At 48.5% G+C, this 16,042-nt stretch overlaps 28 non-coding genes and 9 pseudogenes across 28 annotated transcripts; all 37 read left to right on the top strand.

The window, feature by feature from the left end:
- Positions 1-17: 17 nt before the first annotated feature.
- Positions 18-136, top strand: LOC140352617 (5S ribosomal RNA). The gene has a single exon (XR_011925529.1). It is a non-coding gene; the product is annotated as a 5S ribosomal RNA (ribosomal RNA).
- A 151-nt stretch (positions 137-287) lies between these two features.
- On the top strand, positions 288-406 carry LOC140352938 (5S ribosomal RNA). The gene has a single exon (XR_011925837.1). It is a non-coding gene; the product is annotated as a 5S ribosomal RNA (ribosomal RNA).
- Positions 407-557: 151 nt separating this feature from the next.
- LOC140352853 (5S ribosomal RNA) lies at positions 558-676 on the top strand. Its single transcript, XR_011925756.1, has one exon. It is a non-coding gene; the product is annotated as a 5S ribosomal RNA (ribosomal RNA).
- Positions 677-832: 156 nt separating this feature from the next.
- On the top strand, positions 833-951 carry LOC140352832 (5S ribosomal RNA). The gene has a single exon (XR_011925736.1). It is a non-coding gene; the product is annotated as a 5S ribosomal RNA (ribosomal RNA).
- A 150-nt stretch (positions 952-1,101) lies between these two features.
- Positions 1,102-1,220, top strand: LOC140353036 (5S ribosomal RNA; annotated as a pseudogene).
- Positions 1,221-1,371: 151 nt separating this feature from the next.
- On the top strand, positions 1,372-1,490 carry LOC140352616 (5S ribosomal RNA). Its single transcript, XR_011925528.1, has one exon. It is a non-coding gene; the product is annotated as a 5S ribosomal RNA (ribosomal RNA).
- A 152-nt stretch (positions 1,491-1,642) lies between these two features.
- On the top strand, positions 1,643-1,761 carry LOC140352937 (5S ribosomal RNA). The gene has a single exon (XR_011925836.1). It is a non-coding gene; the product is annotated as a 5S ribosomal RNA (ribosomal RNA).
- A 151-nt stretch (positions 1,762-1,912) lies between these two features.
- Positions 1,913-2,031, top strand: LOC140352614 (5S ribosomal RNA). The gene has a single exon (XR_011925526.1). It is a non-coding gene; the product is annotated as a 5S ribosomal RNA (ribosomal RNA).
- A 151-nt stretch (positions 2,032-2,182) lies between these two features.
- On the top strand, positions 2,183-2,301 carry LOC140352613 (5S ribosomal RNA). The gene has a single exon (XR_011925525.1). It is a non-coding gene; the product is annotated as a 5S ribosomal RNA (ribosomal RNA).
- A 157-nt stretch (positions 2,302-2,458) lies between these two features.
- Positions 2,459-2,577, top strand: LOC140352831 (5S ribosomal RNA). The gene has a single exon (XR_011925735.1). It is a non-coding gene; the product is annotated as a 5S ribosomal RNA (ribosomal RNA).
- A 151-nt stretch (positions 2,578-2,728) lies between these two features.
- Positions 2,729-2,847, top strand: LOC140352852 (5S ribosomal RNA). Its single transcript, XR_011925755.1, has one exon. It is a non-coding gene; the product is annotated as a 5S ribosomal RNA (ribosomal RNA).
- Positions 2,848-2,999: 152 nt separating this feature from the next.
- LOC140352936 (5S ribosomal RNA) lies at positions 3,000-3,118 on the top strand. The gene has a single exon (XR_011925835.1). It is a non-coding gene; the product is annotated as a 5S ribosomal RNA (ribosomal RNA).
- Positions 3,119-3,269: 151 nt separating this feature from the next.
- Positions 3,270-3,388, top strand: LOC140352612 (5S ribosomal RNA). The gene has a single exon (XR_011925524.1). It is a non-coding gene; the product is annotated as a 5S ribosomal RNA (ribosomal RNA).
- A 157-nt stretch (positions 3,389-3,545) lies between these two features.
- LOC140352830 (5S ribosomal RNA) lies at positions 3,546-3,664 on the top strand. Its single transcript, XR_011925734.1, has one exon. It is a non-coding gene; the product is annotated as a 5S ribosomal RNA (ribosomal RNA).
- A 6,201-nt stretch (positions 3,665-9,865) lies between these two features.
- LOC140352829 (5S ribosomal RNA) lies at positions 9,866-9,984 on the top strand. Its single transcript, XR_011925733.1, has one exon. It is a non-coding gene; the product is annotated as a 5S ribosomal RNA (ribosomal RNA).
- A 151-nt stretch (positions 9,985-10,135) lies between these two features.
- LOC140352851 (5S ribosomal RNA) lies at positions 10,136-10,254 on the top strand. Its single transcript, XR_011925754.1, has one exon. It is a non-coding gene; the product is annotated as a 5S ribosomal RNA (ribosomal RNA).
- Positions 10,255-10,412: 158 nt separating this feature from the next.
- LOC140353034 (5S ribosomal RNA) lies at positions 10,413-10,531 on the top strand (annotated as a pseudogene).
- A 157-nt stretch (positions 10,532-10,688) lies between these two features.
- On the top strand, positions 10,689-10,807 carry LOC140352611 (5S ribosomal RNA). The gene has a single exon (XR_011925523.1). It is a non-coding gene; the product is annotated as a 5S ribosomal RNA (ribosomal RNA).
- Positions 10,808-10,958: 151 nt separating this feature from the next.
- On the top strand, positions 10,959-11,077 carry LOC140352935 (5S ribosomal RNA). Its single transcript, XR_011925834.1, has one exon. It is a non-coding gene; the product is annotated as a 5S ribosomal RNA (ribosomal RNA).
- Positions 11,078-11,228: 151 nt separating this feature from the next.
- On the top strand, positions 11,229-11,347 carry LOC140353033 (5S ribosomal RNA; annotated as a pseudogene).
- A 151-nt stretch (positions 11,348-11,498) lies between these two features.
- Positions 11,499-11,617, top strand: LOC140352610 (5S ribosomal RNA). Its single transcript, XR_011925522.1, has one exon. It is a non-coding gene; the product is annotated as a 5S ribosomal RNA (ribosomal RNA).
- A 151-nt stretch (positions 11,618-11,768) lies between these two features.
- Positions 11,769-11,887, top strand: LOC140353032 (5S ribosomal RNA; annotated as a pseudogene).
- Positions 11,888-12,035: 148 nt separating this feature from the next.
- Positions 12,036-12,154, top strand: LOC140352609 (5S ribosomal RNA). Its single transcript, XR_011925521.1, has one exon. It is a non-coding gene; the product is annotated as a 5S ribosomal RNA (ribosomal RNA).
- A 148-nt stretch (positions 12,155-12,302) lies between these two features.
- On the top strand, positions 12,303-12,421 carry LOC140353030 (5S ribosomal RNA; annotated as a pseudogene).
- Positions 12,422-12,572: 151 nt separating this feature from the next.
- On the top strand, positions 12,573-12,691 carry LOC140352608 (5S ribosomal RNA). Its single transcript, XR_011925520.1, has one exon. It is a non-coding gene; the product is annotated as a 5S ribosomal RNA (ribosomal RNA).
- Positions 12,692-12,842: 151 nt separating this feature from the next.
- On the top strand, positions 12,843-12,961 carry LOC140352934 (5S ribosomal RNA). The gene has a single exon (XR_011925833.1). It is a non-coding gene; the product is annotated as a 5S ribosomal RNA (ribosomal RNA).
- A 151-nt stretch (positions 12,962-13,112) lies between these two features.
- LOC140352933 (5S ribosomal RNA) lies at positions 13,113-13,231 on the top strand. Its single transcript, XR_011925832.1, has one exon. It is a non-coding gene; the product is annotated as a 5S ribosomal RNA (ribosomal RNA).
- Positions 13,232-13,382: 151 nt separating this feature from the next.
- Positions 13,383-13,501, top strand: LOC140352607 (5S ribosomal RNA). Its single transcript, XR_011925519.1, has one exon. It is a non-coding gene; the product is annotated as a 5S ribosomal RNA (ribosomal RNA).
- Positions 13,502-13,652: 151 nt separating this feature from the next.
- LOC140353029 (5S ribosomal RNA) lies at positions 13,653-13,771 on the top strand (annotated as a pseudogene).
- A 148-nt stretch (positions 13,772-13,919) lies between these two features.
- LOC140352606 (5S ribosomal RNA) lies at positions 13,920-14,038 on the top strand. Its single transcript, XR_011925518.1, has one exon. It is a non-coding gene; the product is annotated as a 5S ribosomal RNA (ribosomal RNA).
- Positions 14,039-14,186: 148 nt separating this feature from the next.
- LOC140353028 (5S ribosomal RNA) lies at positions 14,187-14,305 on the top strand (annotated as a pseudogene).
- Positions 14,306-14,456: 151 nt separating this feature from the next.
- Positions 14,457-14,575, top strand: LOC140352605 (5S ribosomal RNA). Its single transcript, XR_011925517.1, has one exon. It is a non-coding gene; the product is annotated as a 5S ribosomal RNA (ribosomal RNA).
- Positions 14,576-14,726: 151 nt separating this feature from the next.
- LOC140353027 (5S ribosomal RNA) lies at positions 14,727-14,845 on the top strand (annotated as a pseudogene).
- A 148-nt stretch (positions 14,846-14,993) lies between these two features.
- On the top strand, positions 14,994-15,112 carry LOC140352603 (5S ribosomal RNA). The gene has a single exon (XR_011925515.1). It is a non-coding gene; the product is annotated as a 5S ribosomal RNA (ribosomal RNA).
- Positions 15,113-15,260: 148 nt separating this feature from the next.
- LOC140353026 (5S ribosomal RNA) lies at positions 15,261-15,379 on the top strand (annotated as a pseudogene).
- A 151-nt stretch (positions 15,380-15,530) lies between these two features.
- LOC140352602 (5S ribosomal RNA) lies at positions 15,531-15,649 on the top strand. Its single transcript, XR_011925514.1, has one exon. It is a non-coding gene; the product is annotated as a 5S ribosomal RNA (ribosomal RNA).
- A 151-nt stretch (positions 15,650-15,800) lies between these two features.
- On the top strand, positions 15,801-15,919 carry LOC140352932 (5S ribosomal RNA). The gene has a single exon (XR_011925831.1). It is a non-coding gene; the product is annotated as a 5S ribosomal RNA (ribosomal RNA).
- The last annotated feature ends 123 nt before the right edge of the window (positions 15,920-16,042 follow it).

The following is a 16,042-nucleotide window of genomic DNA, read 5'->3' as shown; positions in this document are numbered from 1 at the left end:
TTGACCTGGAACATTTCGCTCACGGCCATACCACCCTGGACCAGCCCGATCTCGTCTGATCTCGGAAGCCAAGCAGGGTTGGGCCTGGTTAGTACTTGGATGGGAGACCGCCTGGGAATACCAGGTGCTGTGAGCATTTTCACACTTTTTCACCTGTCAAAAAAAAAAAAAAAAAAGAAGTTTTTCATTGAGATATCCCAATTTTGACCGAGCAAGTGGCGTGAAGGTACTCTTCACGAAAAGACAGTGTTTGATATAAAAAAGGCCGTTTTGACCTGGAACATTTCGCTCACGGCCATACCACCCTGGACCAGCCCCATCTCGTCTGATCTCGGAAGCCAAGCAGGGTTGGGCCTGGTTGGTACTTGGATGGGAGACCGCCTGGGAATACCAGGTGCTGTGAGCATTTTCACACTTTTTCACCTGTCAAAAAAAAAAAAAAAAAAGAAGTTTTTCATTGAGATATCCCAATTTTGACCGAGCAAGTGGCGTGAAGGTACTCTTCACGAAAAGACAGTGTTTGATATAAAAAAGGCCGTTTTGACCTGGAACATTTCGCTCATGGCCATACCACCCTGGACCAGCCCGATCTCGTCTGATCTCGGAAGCCAAGCAGGGTTGGGCCTGGTTAGTACTTGGATGGGAGACCGCCTGGGAATACCAGGTGCTGTGAGCATTTTCACACTTTTTCACCTGTCAAAAAAAAAAAAAAAAAAAAAAAGAAGTTTTTCATTGAGATATCCCACTTTTGACCGAGCAAGTGGCGTGAAGGTACTCTTCACGAAAAGACAGTGTTTGATATAAAAAAGGCCGTTTTGACCTGGAACATTTCGCTCATGGCCATACCACCCTGGACCAGCCCGATCTCGTCCGATCTCGGAAGCCAAGCAGGGTTGGGCCTGGTTAGTACTTGGATGGGAGACCGCCTGGGAATACCAGGTGCTGTGAGCATTTTCACACTTTTTCACCTGTCAAAAAAAAAAAAAAAAAGACGTTTTTCATTGAGATATCCCACTTTTGACCGAGCAAGTGGCGTGAAGGTACTCTTCACGAAAAGACAGTGTTTGATATAAAAAAGGCCGTTTTGACCTGGAACATTTCGCTCATGGCCATACCACCCTGGACCAGCCCCATCTCGTCTGATCTCGGAAGCCAAGCAGGGTTGGGCCTGGTTGGTACTTGGATGGGAGACCGCCTGGGAATACCAGGTGCTGTGAGCATTTTCACACTTTTTCACCTGTCAAAAAAAAAAAAAAAAAAGAAGTTTTTCATTGAGATATCCCAATTTTGACCGAGCAAGTGGCGTGAAGGTACTCTTCACGAAAAGACAGTGTTTGATATAAAAAAGGCCGTTTTGACCTGGAACATTTCGCTCACGGCCATACCACCCTGGACCAGCCCGATCTCGTCTGATCTCGGAAGCCAAGCAGGGTTGGGCCTGGTTAGTACTTGGATGGGAGACCGCCTGGGAATACCAGGTGCTGTGAGCATTTTCACACTTTTTCACCTGTCAAAAAAAAAAAAAAAAAAGAAGTTTTTCATTGAGATATCCCAATTTTGACCGAGCAAGTGGCGTGAAGGTACTCTTCACGAAAAGACAGTGTTTGATATAAAAAAAGGCCGTTTTGACCTGGAACATTTCGCTCACGGCCATACCACCCTGGACCAGCCCCATCTCGTCTGATCTCGGAAGCCAAGCAGGGTTGGGCCTGGTTGGTACTTGGATGGGAGACCGCCTGGGAATACCAGGTGCTGTGAGCATTTTCACACTTTTTCACCTGTCAAAAAAAAAAAAAAAAAAGAAGTTTTTCATTGAGATATCCCAATTTTGACCGAGCAAGTGGCGTGAAGGTACTCTTCACGAAAAGACAGTGTTTGATATAAAAAAGGCCGTTTTGACCTGGAACATTTCGCTCACGGCCATACCACCCTGGACCAGCCCGATCTCGTCTGATCTCGGAAGCCAAGCAGGGTTGGGCCTGGTTAGTACTTGGATGGGAGACCGCCTGGGAATACCAGGTGCTGTGAGCATTTTCACACTTTTTCACCTGTCAAAAAAAAAAAAAAAAAAGAAGTTTTTCATTGAGATATCCCAATTTTGACCGAGCAAGTGGCGTGAAGGTACTCTTCACGAAAAGACAGTGTTTGATATAAAAAAGGCCGTTTTGACCTTGAACATTTCGCTCACGGCCATACCACCCTGGACCAGCCCGATCTCGTCTGATCTCGGAAGCCAAGCAGGGTTGGGCCTGGTTAGTACTTGGATGGGAGACCGCCTGGGAATACCAGGTGCTGTGAGCATTTTCACACTTTTTCACCTGTCAAAAAAAAAAAAAAAAAAAAAAAAGAAGTTTTTCATTGAGATATCCCACTTTTGACCGAGCAAGTGGCGTGAAGGTACTCTTCACAAAAAGACAGTGTTTGATATAAAAAAGGCCGTTTTTACCTGGAACATTTCGCTCATGGCCATACCACCCTGGACCAGCCCGATCTCGTCCGATCTCGGAAGCCAAGCAGGGTTGGGCCTGGTTAGTACTTGGATGGGAGACCGCCTGGGAATACCAGGTGCTGTGAGCATTTTCACACTTTTTCACCTGTCAAAAAAAAAAAAAAAAAAGAAGTTTTTCATTGAGATATCCCAATTTTGACCGAGCAAGTGGCGTGAAGGTACTCTTCACGAAAAGACAGTGTTTGATATAAAAAAGGCCGTTTTGACCTGGAACATTTCGCTCATGGCCATACCACCCTGGACCAGCCCGATCTCGTCTGATCTCGGAAGCCAAGCAGGGTTGGGCCTGGTTAGTACTTGGATGGGAGACCGCCTGGGAATACCAGGTGCTGTGAGCATTTTCACACTTTTTCACCTGTCAAAAAAAAAAAAAAAAAAGAAGTTTTTCATTGAGATATCCCAATTTTGACCGAGCAAGTGGCGTGAAGGTACTCTTCACGAAAAGACAGTGTTTGATATAAAAAAAGGCCGTTTTGACCTGGAACATTTCGCTCACGGCCATACCACCCTGGACCAGCCCCATCTCGTCTGATCTCGGAAGCCAAGCAGGGTTGGGCCTGGTTGGTACTTGGATGGGAGACCGCCTGGGAATACCAGGTGCTGTGAGCATTTTCACACTTTTTCACCTGTCAAAAAAAAAAAAAAAAAAGAAGTTTTTCATTGAGATATCCCAATTTTGACCGAGCAAGTGGCGTGAAGGTACTCTTCACGAAAAGACAGTGTTTGATATAAAAAAGGCCGTTTTGACCTTGAACATTTCGCTCACGGCCATACCACCCTGGACCAGCCCGATCTCGTCTGATCTCGGAAGCCAAGCAGGGTTGGGCCTGGTTAGTACTTGGATGGGAGACCGCCTGGGAATACCAGGTGCTGTGAGCATTTTCACACTTTTTCACCTGTCAAAAAAAAAAAAAAAAAAAAAAAAGAAGTTTTTCATTGAGATATCCCACTTTTGACCGAGCAAGTGGCGTGAAGGTACTCTTCACAAAAAGACAGTGTTTGATATAAAAAAGGCCGTTTTGACCTGGAACATTTCGCTCATGGCCATACCACCCTGGACCAGCCCGATCTCGTCCGATCTCGGAAGCCAAGCAGGGTTGGGCCTGGTTAGTACTTGGATGGGAGACCGCCTGGGAATACCAGGTGCTGTGAGCATTTTCACACTTTTTCACCTGTCAAAAAAAAAAAAAAAAAAGAAGTTTTTCATTGAGATATCCCAATTTTGACCGAGCAAGTGGCGTGAAGGTACTCTTCACGAAAAGACAGTGTTTGATATAAAAAAAGGCCGTTTTGACCTGGAACATTTCGCTCACGGCCATACCACCCTGGACCCGCCCCTTTGCAATCAGTGCAGGTGCGTGCAATTTGTGGTGTGCTGCATGGTCTGGAGCTGGAGGTTTGGGAGTTTTTTTGAGTTTTTAATCGTTATTTTGATCATTTTCATTTACTTTTTGCAGTTCTTTTGTTTGTTCCCCTCCCAGTAAACTTACTGGGAGGTGGATTTTTTGTTTTTTTGTGAGCATGGCTCAAAGGACGGACAACACGGCATCGGACACTGGAATGGACACGACAAAGGCAAGGAAAAGTCTGAATGAATCTGTAAATAATAGAAAGAACGAAGAAAGAAGAATGAAATTTATGAAAGAACTCACTGTGGTGTTGGAGTTGACGGAGGGAGCACAAATCACGCCACTTGCATTCTTAAAAGCGACACAGGAGGTGTGCGGCTCCATAGTAGCATGCAGACTCATCTCGAAGGACAAATATGAAGTAACCGTCAGTACCACCAAAGCGAAGGAGCGGCTCCTGGACGGGTACTGCATTGGAGGAGTCAGGGTTCACGCCCGTGACATCTCGGTGGATGAGCTGGTCGTGTCCTTCATGGGGCTGCCGGCTTATATCGAGGACGAGGAGATCCTGGCCAAGCTCTACGCCTGGGGGGTCTCTGCGGTCTCCGAGGTGAGGAGGAGAATGTGGCCGGGGACGAACGTGGCGGACGGCACCAGGTTTGTACGGGTAAGGTTCACGGACACGGTGCAGTCCTTACCGTATTCTGTCAGGTTTGACACCGCGGGGGGCCCCGAGTACTTCAGGGTAATACACGACAGGCAGGTGCGGGTGTGTAGGGGGTGTCTCCAGCCTGGCCATATTCTGAGGGAGTGCCCTGACTTTCTGTGCCGCAACTGCGGGAGCCAGGGGCATTACGCGCGCGAGTGCGTCGCGCAGCGGGCCCCGAAGTGCAGAGAGTGCCGCATGTTCCGCCACTTATGTCCGTGTGGTGCGGGTGACAGAGAGGAGGACAGAGAGGAGGACAGAGGGGAGGACAGAGGGGAGGACAGGGAGGACGGCATTGGAGGAGAGAGCAGTGACGTGGCCCAGAACGTGCCCGCAACTGCTCTCTCCGAAGTAGAGGAGTTTTTGGAGGAGGAGGCTGTGGAGGAGTCAGGGGAGCCAGAGGTGTCTGGCTCCTCTTGCTCCTCTGACTCCTCAGACGAGGAGGCGTCCGTCGCACTGGAGATGGTGCTCGGCTCAGCGCTGGCGTCTGGGAAGGTGGGAGCAGGACAAACTGCTCCTCCTGACCAGAGGGAGGGGACTCGTGAGGGTCCAACTCCTAAGCCCGTGGAGGAAGAGGCTGAACCCGGGAGGAGGATGGGTGCGGGACAGGCCCCGCATCTTACCTCCAAAGGGGGGGACATCACCACAGGGCTGGGTGATGATCCCAAGCTCCAGTCGGACGGTGGTAAGAGGGGACAGGTGGAGAAGAAGGATAAGAAAGGGGCAAGACGCAGGAAGCAGGTGGCAGGAGACGGAGAGGGCGCTGCTGCTGAGAGCGGCTCTGCCTCCTCCGTTCCAACCACCTCAAAAGCGCCAGCAGAAAGCTCCATCAACCCACCATCCTCCACACGCAGCTCTGCCCCACGAGGTGAGCTCGAGACTGTTTTTAATGATGACTTCATGGATTTCTCCACCCGTGAAGTCAGAAAAAGAGTGTGGCAGTCGGATGCGACGGGCGCCAAAAAGAAGTCTAAATAAAAGATGGGTTACATCCTCCAAGGTCTCCTCTTAATGGCGTTCTCCTTGTCCTCTTGGAACGCAGGCGGCCTGCGGAGCCCAGTGCGGATGCAGAGCGCGTTACACTTTTCCAAGTGGGACGTGCTCTGCATCCAAGAAACGCACTGGGATGTCAGCCACGCGCAACAAGTGCGGAGCATGGGAGTAGGCTCTGTATTTTGGGCCCTGGGCACGGCGTGCTCGCGCGGTGTGGCCACGGTGGTGAGGCCTGGTGTCTTAGGCCAACCCACCCTGGTACACGCCGACCCAGAGGGCTCCTTCCTGGTCCTGGACTTCACGGACACAGTGAAGTTCAGACTAATTAACATCTACGCCCCGAACGATGATGGTCTGAGGAGGCAATTCTTCAAAAAAATATTTCGCTTTGCGAACGACAATACAATCATAATCGGTGACTTTAATACAACACTTTGCAAGACAGACATCGGCATTAACAACTCTTTTAAAAACAGCACTGCCAGGACAGCCCTGTTGGAAGAAGCCGCCAGCAGGAACCTGACGGAGGTGTGGCGGTTCGTCCACCCCTTCCTGAAGGATTTCTCCAGGCGGCAGGTCGTCCAGGGCGTCCTGAAGCAGTCCCGCATTGACCTCTGTTTTGCCTCCTCAGACCTGGCACAGAGAGTCAGTGGTGCTTCCTACAAGTGGTCAGGCTTGAGTGATCACTCCACTTTAGATATTTATTTTGGGTTAGTTTCATCACCGAGGAATGGAGGACTGTGGGTCCTAAACAGCTCCATCCTCGGTGATGAAACTTTTTGTAGGAAAATGGACTTTTTGTTTGATGTATTTGACATGGAGCTGGAGCTGATCGACAGCGTGGTCGATTGGTGGCCGACGGCAAAAACACGCATTAAAAAGCTCTGTGTCAATTACAGCAAACACAAGGCGTGGCTGTCGACCAGGAGGGAGACCGCTCTCCGCCAGCGCCTGCAGGTCCTGGACCAGGGCGCAGCTTCCACCACTGGCCCTGTGGATCCAGAGTACCTGGTGGTGCGCGCTGAGCTGGAGCAGCTGGAGGTAAGTAGGTGTCAGGGTGCAATTTTGAGGGCAAAAGCCAGACACACAGTCGAGGGAGAACGCTCGACAGCGTTCTTCTTCGGCTGTGAGAAGGTTACACAGGGAAAGATGCACATAGATAAGTTGATAGATAAGACAGGTAAGATTGTTTCCGAGGTAAGTGAGGTTTTAGAGACAGCGCAGGATTTCTATAGTAGGCTTTTTAGTTCAGACGGAGTGGCAGAGCAGGCTTTAGACCAGGCTGTAGGTGCTCTGGAGCGCACACTGAGCAGGGAGGATAGGGAGCTGTGCGACGCGCCTCTGTCTCTCATGGAGATAGAGGCTGCAGTCAAGAGTTTAAATACAGGGAAAAGCCCCGGAGAGGACGGACTAACCTGTGAGTTTTTCAAGCGTTTCGCTTCCAGGTTAGCTCCGATCCTACTCCTATTATATCAGGATTTTGAGAGTGAGAGTAGAGTTGGCGATGGTTTTGCGATGAGTGTCGTCACTCTGCTTTTTAAGAAGGGCGACAGGAGCAGCCTCGCCAACTACAGGCCCATTAGCCTTTTGAACGTAGACTATAAAATTTTAGCAAAGGTATTAGCAGGTAGGTTAAAGCGTGTGATTGGATCCGTCATACACCCCTCGCAGGCCTACAGCGTCCCCGGGAGGGACATCTCAGACACAGTTTTGTCTCTGAGATATCTCCTTCGGCAGATGCACGCGACCGGTGGTATTCACGTTAGTGTAGACTTTAACAAGGCGTTCGACAGAGTTGAGCATTCGTTCCTCTGGACTGTATTAGGTAAGTTAGGTTTCGGCGAACGGTTTGTTAATTGGCTACAGCTCATCTATTCCTCTGCGGTCAGTAAGGTCAAAGTCAACGGGTTTCTAACTGACTCTTTCCCCTTAAAAAGATCAGTCAGGCAGGGCTGTCCCCTCTCGTCGCTCCTCTACAGCATCGCCGCTGAGCCTTTGGCGGCCATGTTGAGGGCGGACGCGGCGGTGAGGGGACTGACCACGCCTGCGGGTAGGGAAGTCAAAATTTTTCAGTACGCAGATGACACGAATCTGATCCTCCGAGACGTGGAGAGCCTGAACGCCTCTCTCCACGTGCTCAATGTTTACGGCCTCGCTTCAGGGGCCAAAATCAATTTCGATAAAACCACGGTTAAATTTTGCGGCAGCGTCACGCCTGTTCCTCTCCCTGTCCAGCTCCGGGAGGCCGGGGACTCCTACAAGGTCCTCGGCGTCCCCCTGGGCAGAGACGAGGAGGCGTGTCGTACTGCACTTTGGTCGCCTTTGTGCGAGAAAATTACAGCGCGCTTGAATTTTTGGAGACGTCGTAATCTGACATTAAAAGGTAAAGTCTTAGTTGTAAATTCTTTGTGCATGTCCATGTTGAACCATGCACTCTCCGTGTACGGCCTGCCGGGGGTCTATGCTAACAAATTAAGGTTAGTGATAAACCACTTTTTGTGGAATCGTGAGAGGGGCTTTATTGCACATAAGGTTATGATAGGTGAGTACGATCAGGGAGGTTTAAAGTTAGCAGATTTAGAGTTAAGGAAGAAGGCCTTCAGGCTGAAAACAATTCGGAAATTTCTAGACGTTGAGGTAGATGCTCCATGGAAGGATTATATAGGTGAGTTTGTTAATAGTCTAGGTAAGTTTGGTGTTTATAATTTGTGTTTGTTGCCCCCTGTTTCGGTCCTGGAAGGCCTCCCCCCCTTCGAGAGGGAACTCTTGGAGGCGTGGAGGACTTTCAGGCCCCTGACTGTGGCGGTTCCAGACAGCGGTGAGGGTCTCGCGCACATGCCCCTCCGTCATAACCCTGACTTGCTCTCCGCTCCCCCCGGGAAGCGCGAGTGCATGATCAGTGGGGCGATGGAGGAGGCTGGGCTGGAATATGTAGGTAAGGTATTTGACGTGAAAGGTAATTTTAGTGTAGATTACATAGGGAAGTGTTTTAGGTTAGCAGGTAAAGTGTTTAGGAAAAAGTATATTAGTGGTATGGTAAGTATTTTTAACAGGAATCTGGTCAGGCATTGGGGAAGCACTTTGGGCCAAATGGGGAGCACGACAGGTAAGTTGAATTTTAATGTATTTGTTAGCACGGGGAGGTTTAGGATTTTCACAGACCTACCCACCCGCATCCTGTATCAGTTGTTGTTGCCGGGAGTGCTCGGGCGTCCCGCCTCGGAACACAAATGGTCATTAACATTCCCCGCACGCACTATCGCAACCATCTGGGCCAACATCTTTAATTGGTACACCCCACATAACGTAGGTCATTTTGACTTCAGATTTAGACACAGGATCGTCTTTACATCCGCAGCACTGCACGCATTTCTTCCCGACAGCTACGCTGCGGACTGCCCCGTGTGCCACGGACCCCCCGAGACCCTGGAGCACATGCTGTACACCTGCCCGGCCGTCCGCCCGTTCTGGTCCCGACTGCAGGACCTCCTCGCTCGGAGGCTGTCCTGGAGGCTCCCACCGCCGGCGGCCCTAGGAGGGGACGACCAGGAGCCCTGGCTCCTCCTCTTTGGTCCCGGACAGAGTCGCTCTGGAGCCAACACCCATCTCGCCCGACTAACCCTCTCCATAGCCCGGTACACATTATATCTCAACAGGAACATCCATCTCCGTGACAATAAAACAGCAGCACCCTGGCCCATCTTCAAAGGACTCTTGGCCGCACACCTCCGACACCTCCACATGGCAGCAGAGCACCGGTTCATCACCCACCTCGTCCCCCACAACACCCTGATCCACCTCACACCCTCTGGAAACCTGGACATCCTCTTCTGACCCCGGCATCACCCCCCCCAACCACGGCATCACCCCCCATCACTGAAGAATGTTTGGAGAATGATTGTGTGTTTGATTTTCTGTAATTTTTTGTCTCGTCTCCCCCTGCCCTTGTGTATCCCATTCCCTTGCCCTTGTGTGTCATGTATGTCTGTACATTCATGTAAATATATGTAAATACTTGTTTTAAGATGTTTTTGATAATAAAAGATAAAAAAAAAAAAAGACCAGCCCCATCTCGTCTGATCTCGGAAGCCAAGCAGGGTTGGGCCTGGTTGGTACTTGGATGGGAGACCGCCTGGGAATACCAGGTGCTGTGAGCATTTTCACACTTTTTCACCTGTCAAAAAAAAAAAAAAAAAAGAAGTTTTTCATTGAGATATCCCACTTTTGACCGAGCAAGTGGCGTGAAGGTACTCTTCACGAAAAGACAGTGTTTGATATAAAAAAGGCCGTTTTGACCTGGAACATTTCGCTCATGGCCATACCACCCTGGACCAGCCCGATCTCGTCCGATCTCGGAAGCCAAGCAGGGTTGGGCCTGGTTAGTACTTGGATGGGAGACCGCCTGGGAATACCAGGTGCTGTGAGCATTTTCACACTTTTTCACCTGTCAAAAAAAAAAAAAAAAAAGAAGTTTTTCATTGAGATATCCCAATTTTGACCGAGCAAGTGGCGTGAAGGTACTCTTCACGAAAAGACAGTGTTTGATATAAAAAAGGCCGTTTTGACCTGGAACATTTCGCTCATGGCCATACCACCCTGGACCAGCCCGATCTCGTCTGATCTCGGAAGCCAAGCAGGGTTGGGCCTGGTTAGTACTTGGATGGGAGACCGCCTGGGAATACCAGGTGCTGTGAGCATTTTCACACTTTTTCACCTGTCAAAAAAAAAAAAAAAAAAAAAAAAGAAGTTTTTCATTGAGATATCCCAATTTTGACCGAGCAAGTGGCGTGAAGGTACTCTTCACGAAAAGACAGTGTTTGATATAAAAAAAGGCCGTTTTGACCTGGAACATTTCGCTCATGGCCATACCACCCTGGACCAGCCCCATCTCGTCTGATCTCGGAAGCCAAGCAGGGTTGGGCCTGGTTGGTACTTGGATGGGAGACCGCCTGGGAATACCAGGTGCTGTGAGCATTTTCACACTTTTTCACCTGTCAAAAAAAAAAAAAAAAAAAAAAAAGAAGTTTTTCATTGAGATATCCCAATTTTGACCTAGCAAGTGGCGTGAAGGTACTCTTCACAAAAAGACAGTGTTTGATATAAAAAAGGCCGTTTTGACCTGGAACATTTCGCTCACGGCCATACCACCCTGGACCAGCCCGATCTCGTCTGATCTCGGAAGCCAAGCAGGGTTGGGCCTGGTTAGTACTTGGATGGGAGACCGCCTGGGAATACCAGGTGCTGTGAGCATTTTCACACTTTTTCACCTGTCAAAAAAAAAAAAAAAAAAGAAGTTTTTCATTGAGATATCCCAATTTTGACCGAGCAAGTGGCGTGAAGGTACTCTTCACGAAAAGACAGTGTTTGATATAAAAAAGGCCGTTTTGACCTGGAACATTTCGCTCACGGCCATACCACCCTGGACCAGCCCCATCTCGTCTGATCTCGGAAGCCAAGCAGGGTTGGGCCTGGTTGGTACTTGGATGGGAGACCGCCTGGGAATACCAGGTGCTGTGAGCATTTTCACACTTTTTCACCTGTCAAAAAAAAAAAAAAAAAAGAAGTTTTTCATTGAGATATCCCAATTTTGACCGAGCAAGTGGCGTGAAGGTACTCTTCACGAAAAGACAGTGTTTGATATAAAAAAGGCCGTTTTGACCTGGAACATTTCGCTCATGGCCATACCACCCTGGACCAGCCCCATCTCGTCTGATCTCGGAAGCCAAGCAGGGTTGGGCCTGGTTGGTACTTGGATGGGAGACCGCCTGGGAATACCAGGTGCTGTGAGCATTTTCACACTTTTTCACCTGTCAAAAAAAAAAAAAAAAAAGAAGTTTTTCATTGAGATATCCCAATTTTGACCGAGCAAGTGGCGTGAAGGTACTCTTCACGAAAAGACAGTGTTTGATATAAAAAAGGCCGTTTTGACCTGGAACATTTCGCTCACGGCCATACCACCCTGGACCAGCCCGATCTCGTCTGATCTCGGAAGCCAAGCAGGGTTGGGCCTGGTTAGTACTTGGATGGGAGACCGCCTGGGAATACCAGGTGCTGTGAGCATTTTCACACTTTTTCACCTGTCAAAAAAAAAAAAAAAAAAGAAGTTTTTCATTGAGATATCCCACTTTTGACCGAGCAAGTGGCGTGAAGGTACTCTTCACAAAAAGACAGTGTTTGATATAAAAAAGGCCGTTTTGACCTGGAACATTTCGCTCATGGCCATACCACCCTGGACCAGCCCCATCTCGTCTGATCTCGGAAGCCAAGCAGGGTTGGGCCTGGTTGGTACTTGGATGGGAGACCGCCTGGGAATACCAGGTGCTGTGAGCATTTTCACACTTTTTCACCTGTCAAAAAAAAAAAAAAAGAAGTTTTTCATTGAGATATCCCAATTTTGACCGAGCAAGTGGCGTGAAGGTACTCTTCACGAAAAGACAGTGTTTGATATAAAAAAGGCCGTTTTGACCTGGAACATTTCGCTCACGGCCATACCACCCTGGACCAGCCCGATCTCGTCTGATCTCGGAAGCCAAGCAGGGTTGGGCCTGGTTAGTACTTGGATGGGAGACCGCCTGGGAATACCAGGTGCTGTGAGCATTTTCACACTTTTTCACCTGTCAAAAAAAAAAAAAAAGAAGTTTTTCATTGAGATATCCCAATTTTGACCGAGCAAGTGGCGTGAAGGTACTCTTCACGAAAAGACAGTGTTTGATATAAAAAAGGCCGTTTTGACCTGGAACATTTCGCTCATGGCCATACCACCCTGGACCAGCCCCATCTCGTCTGATCTCGGAAGCCAAGCAGGGTTGGGCCTGGTTGGTACTTGGATGGGAGACCGCCTGGGAATACCAGGTGCTGTGAGCATTTTCACACTTTTTCACCTGTCAAAAAAAAAAAAAAAAAAGAAGTTTTTCATTGAGATATCCCAATTTTGACCGAGCAAGTGGCGTGAAGGTACTCTTCACGAAAAGACAGAGTTTGATATAAAAAAGGCCGTTTTGACCTGGAACATTTCGCTCACGGCCATACCACCCTGGACCAGCCCGATCTCGTCTGATCTCGGAAGCCAAGCAGGGTTGGGCCTGGTTAGTACTTGGATGGGAGACCGCCTGGGAATACCAGGTGCTGTGAGCATTTTCACACTTTTTCACCTGTCAAAAAAAAAAAAAAAAAAGAAGTTTTTCATTGAGATATCCCAATTTTGACCGAGCAAGTGGCGTGAAGGTACTCTTCACGAAAAGACAGTGTTTGATATAAAAAAGGCCGTTTTGACCTGGAACATTTCGCTCACGGCCATACCACCCTGGACCAGCCCCATCTCGTCTGATCTCGGAAGCCAAGCAGGGTTGGGCCTGGTTGGTACTTGGATGGGAGACCGCCTGGGAATACCAGGTGCTGTGAGCATTTTCACACTTTTTCACCTGTCAAAAAAAAAAAAAAAAAAGAAGTTTTTCATTGAGATATCCCAATTTTGACCGAGCAAGTGGCGTGAAGGTACTCTTCACGAAAAGACAGTGTTTGATATAAAAAAGGCCGTTTTGACCTGGAACATTTCGCTCACGGCCATACCACCCTGGACCAGCCCCATCTCGTCTGATCTCGGAAGCCAAGCAGGGTTGGGCCTGGTTGGTACTTGGATGGGAGACCGCCTGGGAATACCAGGTGCTGTGAGCATTTTCACACTTTTTCACCTGTCAAAAAAAAAAAAAAAAAAGAAGTTTTTCATTGAGATATCCCAATTTTGACCGAGCAAGTGGCGTGAAGGTACTCTTCACGAAAAGACAGTGTTTGATATAAAAAAGGCCGTTTTGACCTGGAACATTTCGCTCACGGCCATACCACCCTGGACCAGCCCGATCTCGTCTGATCTCGGAAGCCAAGCAGGGTTGGGCCTGGTTAGTACTTGGATGGGAGACCGCCTGGGAATACCAGGTGCTGTGAGCATTTTCACACTTTTTCACCTGTCAAAAAAAAAAAAAAAAAAGAAGTTTTTCATTGAGATATCCCACTTTTGACCGAGCAAGTGGCGTGAAGGTACTCTTCACAAAAAGACAGTGTTTGATATAAAAAAGGCCGTTTTGACCTGGAACATTTCGCTCATGGCCATACCACCCTGGACCAGCCCCATCTCGTCTGATCTCGGAAGCCAAGCAGGGTTGGGCCTGGTTGGTACTTGGATGGGAGACCGCCTGGGAATACCAGGTGCTGTGAGCATTTTCACACTTTTTCACCTGTCAAAAAAAAAAAAAAAGAAGTTTTTCATTGAGATATCCCAATTTTGACCGAGCAAGTGGCGTGAAGGTACTCTTCACGAAAAGACAGTGTTTGATATAAAAAAGGCCGTTTTGACCTGGAACATTTCGCTCACGGCCATACCACCCTGGACCAGCCCGATCTCGTCTGATCTCGGAAGCCAAGCAGGGTTGGGCCTGGTTAGTACTTGGATGGGAGACCGCCTGGGAATACCAGGTGCTGTGAGCATTTTCACACTTTTTCACCTGTCAAAAAAAAAAAAAAAGAAGTTTTTCATTGAGATATCCCAATTTTGACCGAGCAAGTGGCGTGAAGGTACTCTTCACGAAAAGACAGTGTTTGATATAAAAAAGGCCGTTTTGACCTGGAACATTTCGCTCATGGCCATACCACCCTGGACCAGCCCCATCTCGTCTGATCTCGGAAGCCAAGCAGGGTTGGGCCTGGTTGGTACTTGGATGGGAGACCGCCTGGGAATACCAGGTGCTGTGAGCATTTTCACACTTTTTCACCTGTCAAAAAAAAAAAAAAAAAAGAAGTTTTTCATTGAGATATCCCAATTTTGACCGAGCAAGTGGCGTGAAGGTACTCTTCACGAAAAGACAGTGTTTGATATAAAAAAGGCCGTTTTGACCTGGAACATTTCGCTCACGGCCATACCACCCTGGACCAGCCCGATCTCGTCTGATCTCGGAAGCCAAGCAGGGTTGGGCCTGGTTAGTACTTGGATGGGAGACCGCCTGGGAATACCAGGTGCTGTGAGCATTTTCACACTTTTTCACCTGTCAAAAAAAAAAAAAAAAAAGAAGTTTTTCATTGAGATATCCCACTTTTGACCGAGCAAGTGGCGTGAAGGTACTCTTCACAAAAAGACAGTGTTTGATATAAAAAAGGCCGTTTTGACCTGGAACATTTCGCTCATGGCCATACCACCCTGGACCAGCCCCATCTCGTCTGATCTCGGAAGCCAAGCAGGGTTGGGCCTGGTTGGTACTTGGATGGGAGACCGCCTGGGAATACCAGGTGCTGTGAGCATTTTCACACTTTTTCACCTGTCAAAAAAAAAAAAAAAGAAGTTTTTCATTGAGATATCCCAATTTTGACCGAGCAAGTGGCGTGAAGGTACTCTTCACGAAAAGACAGTGTTTGATATAAAAAAGGCCGTTTTGACCTGGAACATTTCGCTCACGGCCATACCACCCTGGACCAGCCCGATCTCGTCTGATCTCGGAAGCCAAGCAGGGTTGGGCCTGGTTAGTACTTGGATGGGAGACCGCCTGGGAATACCAGGTGCTGTGAGCATTTTCACACTTTTTCACCTGTCAAAAAAAAAAAAAAAGAAGTTTTTCATTGAGATATCCCAATTTTGACCGAGCAAGTGGCGTGAAGGTACTCTTCACGAAAAGACAGTGTTTGATATAAAAAAGGCCGTTTTGACCTGGAACATTTCGCTCATGGCCATACCACCCTGGACCAGCCCCATCTCGTCTGATCTCGGAAGCCAAGCAGGGTTGGGCCTGGTTGGTACTTGGATGGGAGACCGCCTGGGAATACCAGGTGCTGTGAGCATTTTCACACTTTTTCACCTGTCAAAAAAAAAAAAAAAAAAGAAGTTTTTCATTGAGATATCCCAATTTTGACCGAGCAAGTGGCGTGAAGGTACTCTTCACGAAAAGACAGAGTTTGATATAAAAAAGGCCGTTTTGACCTGGAACATTTCGCTCACGGCCATACCACCCTGGACCAGCCCGATCTCGTCTGATCTCGGAAGCCAAGCAGGGTTGGGCCTGGTTAGTACTTGGATGGGAGACCGCCTGGGAATACCAGGTGCTGTGAGCATTTTCACACTTTTTCACCTGTCAAAAAAAAAAAAAAAAAAGAAGTTTTTCATTGAGATATCCCAATTTTGACCGAGCAAGTGGCGTGAAGGTACTCTTCACGAAAAGACAGTGTTTGATATAAAAAAGGCCGTTTTGACCTGGAACATTTCGCTCACGGCCATACCACCCTGGACCAGCCCCATCTCGTCTGATCTCGGAAGCCAAGCAGGGTTGGGCCTGGTTGGTACTTGGATGGGAGACCGCCTGGGAATACCAGGTGCTGTGAGCATTTTCACACTTTTTCACCTGTCAAAAAAAAAAAAAAAAAAGAAGTTTTTCATTGAGATATCCCAATTTTGACCGAGCAAGTGGCGTGAAGGTACTCTTCACGAAAAGACAGTGTTTGATATAA

This window comes from Eucyclogobius newberryi, unplaced genomic scaffold (assembly GCF_026437365.1).
Source record: "Eucyclogobius newberryi isolate DKJ021-1_F unplaced genomic scaffold, fEucNew1.0.hap1 SCAF_86, whole genome shotgun sequence".
In the NCBI taxonomy this organism is placed as follows: Eukaryota; Metazoa; Chordata; class Actinopteri; order Gobiiformes; family Gobiidae; genus Eucyclogobius; species Eucyclogobius newberryi.
Note: the sequence above shows the minus strand (reverse complement) of the source record. Positions and strands in the feature narration are given on the sequence as shown.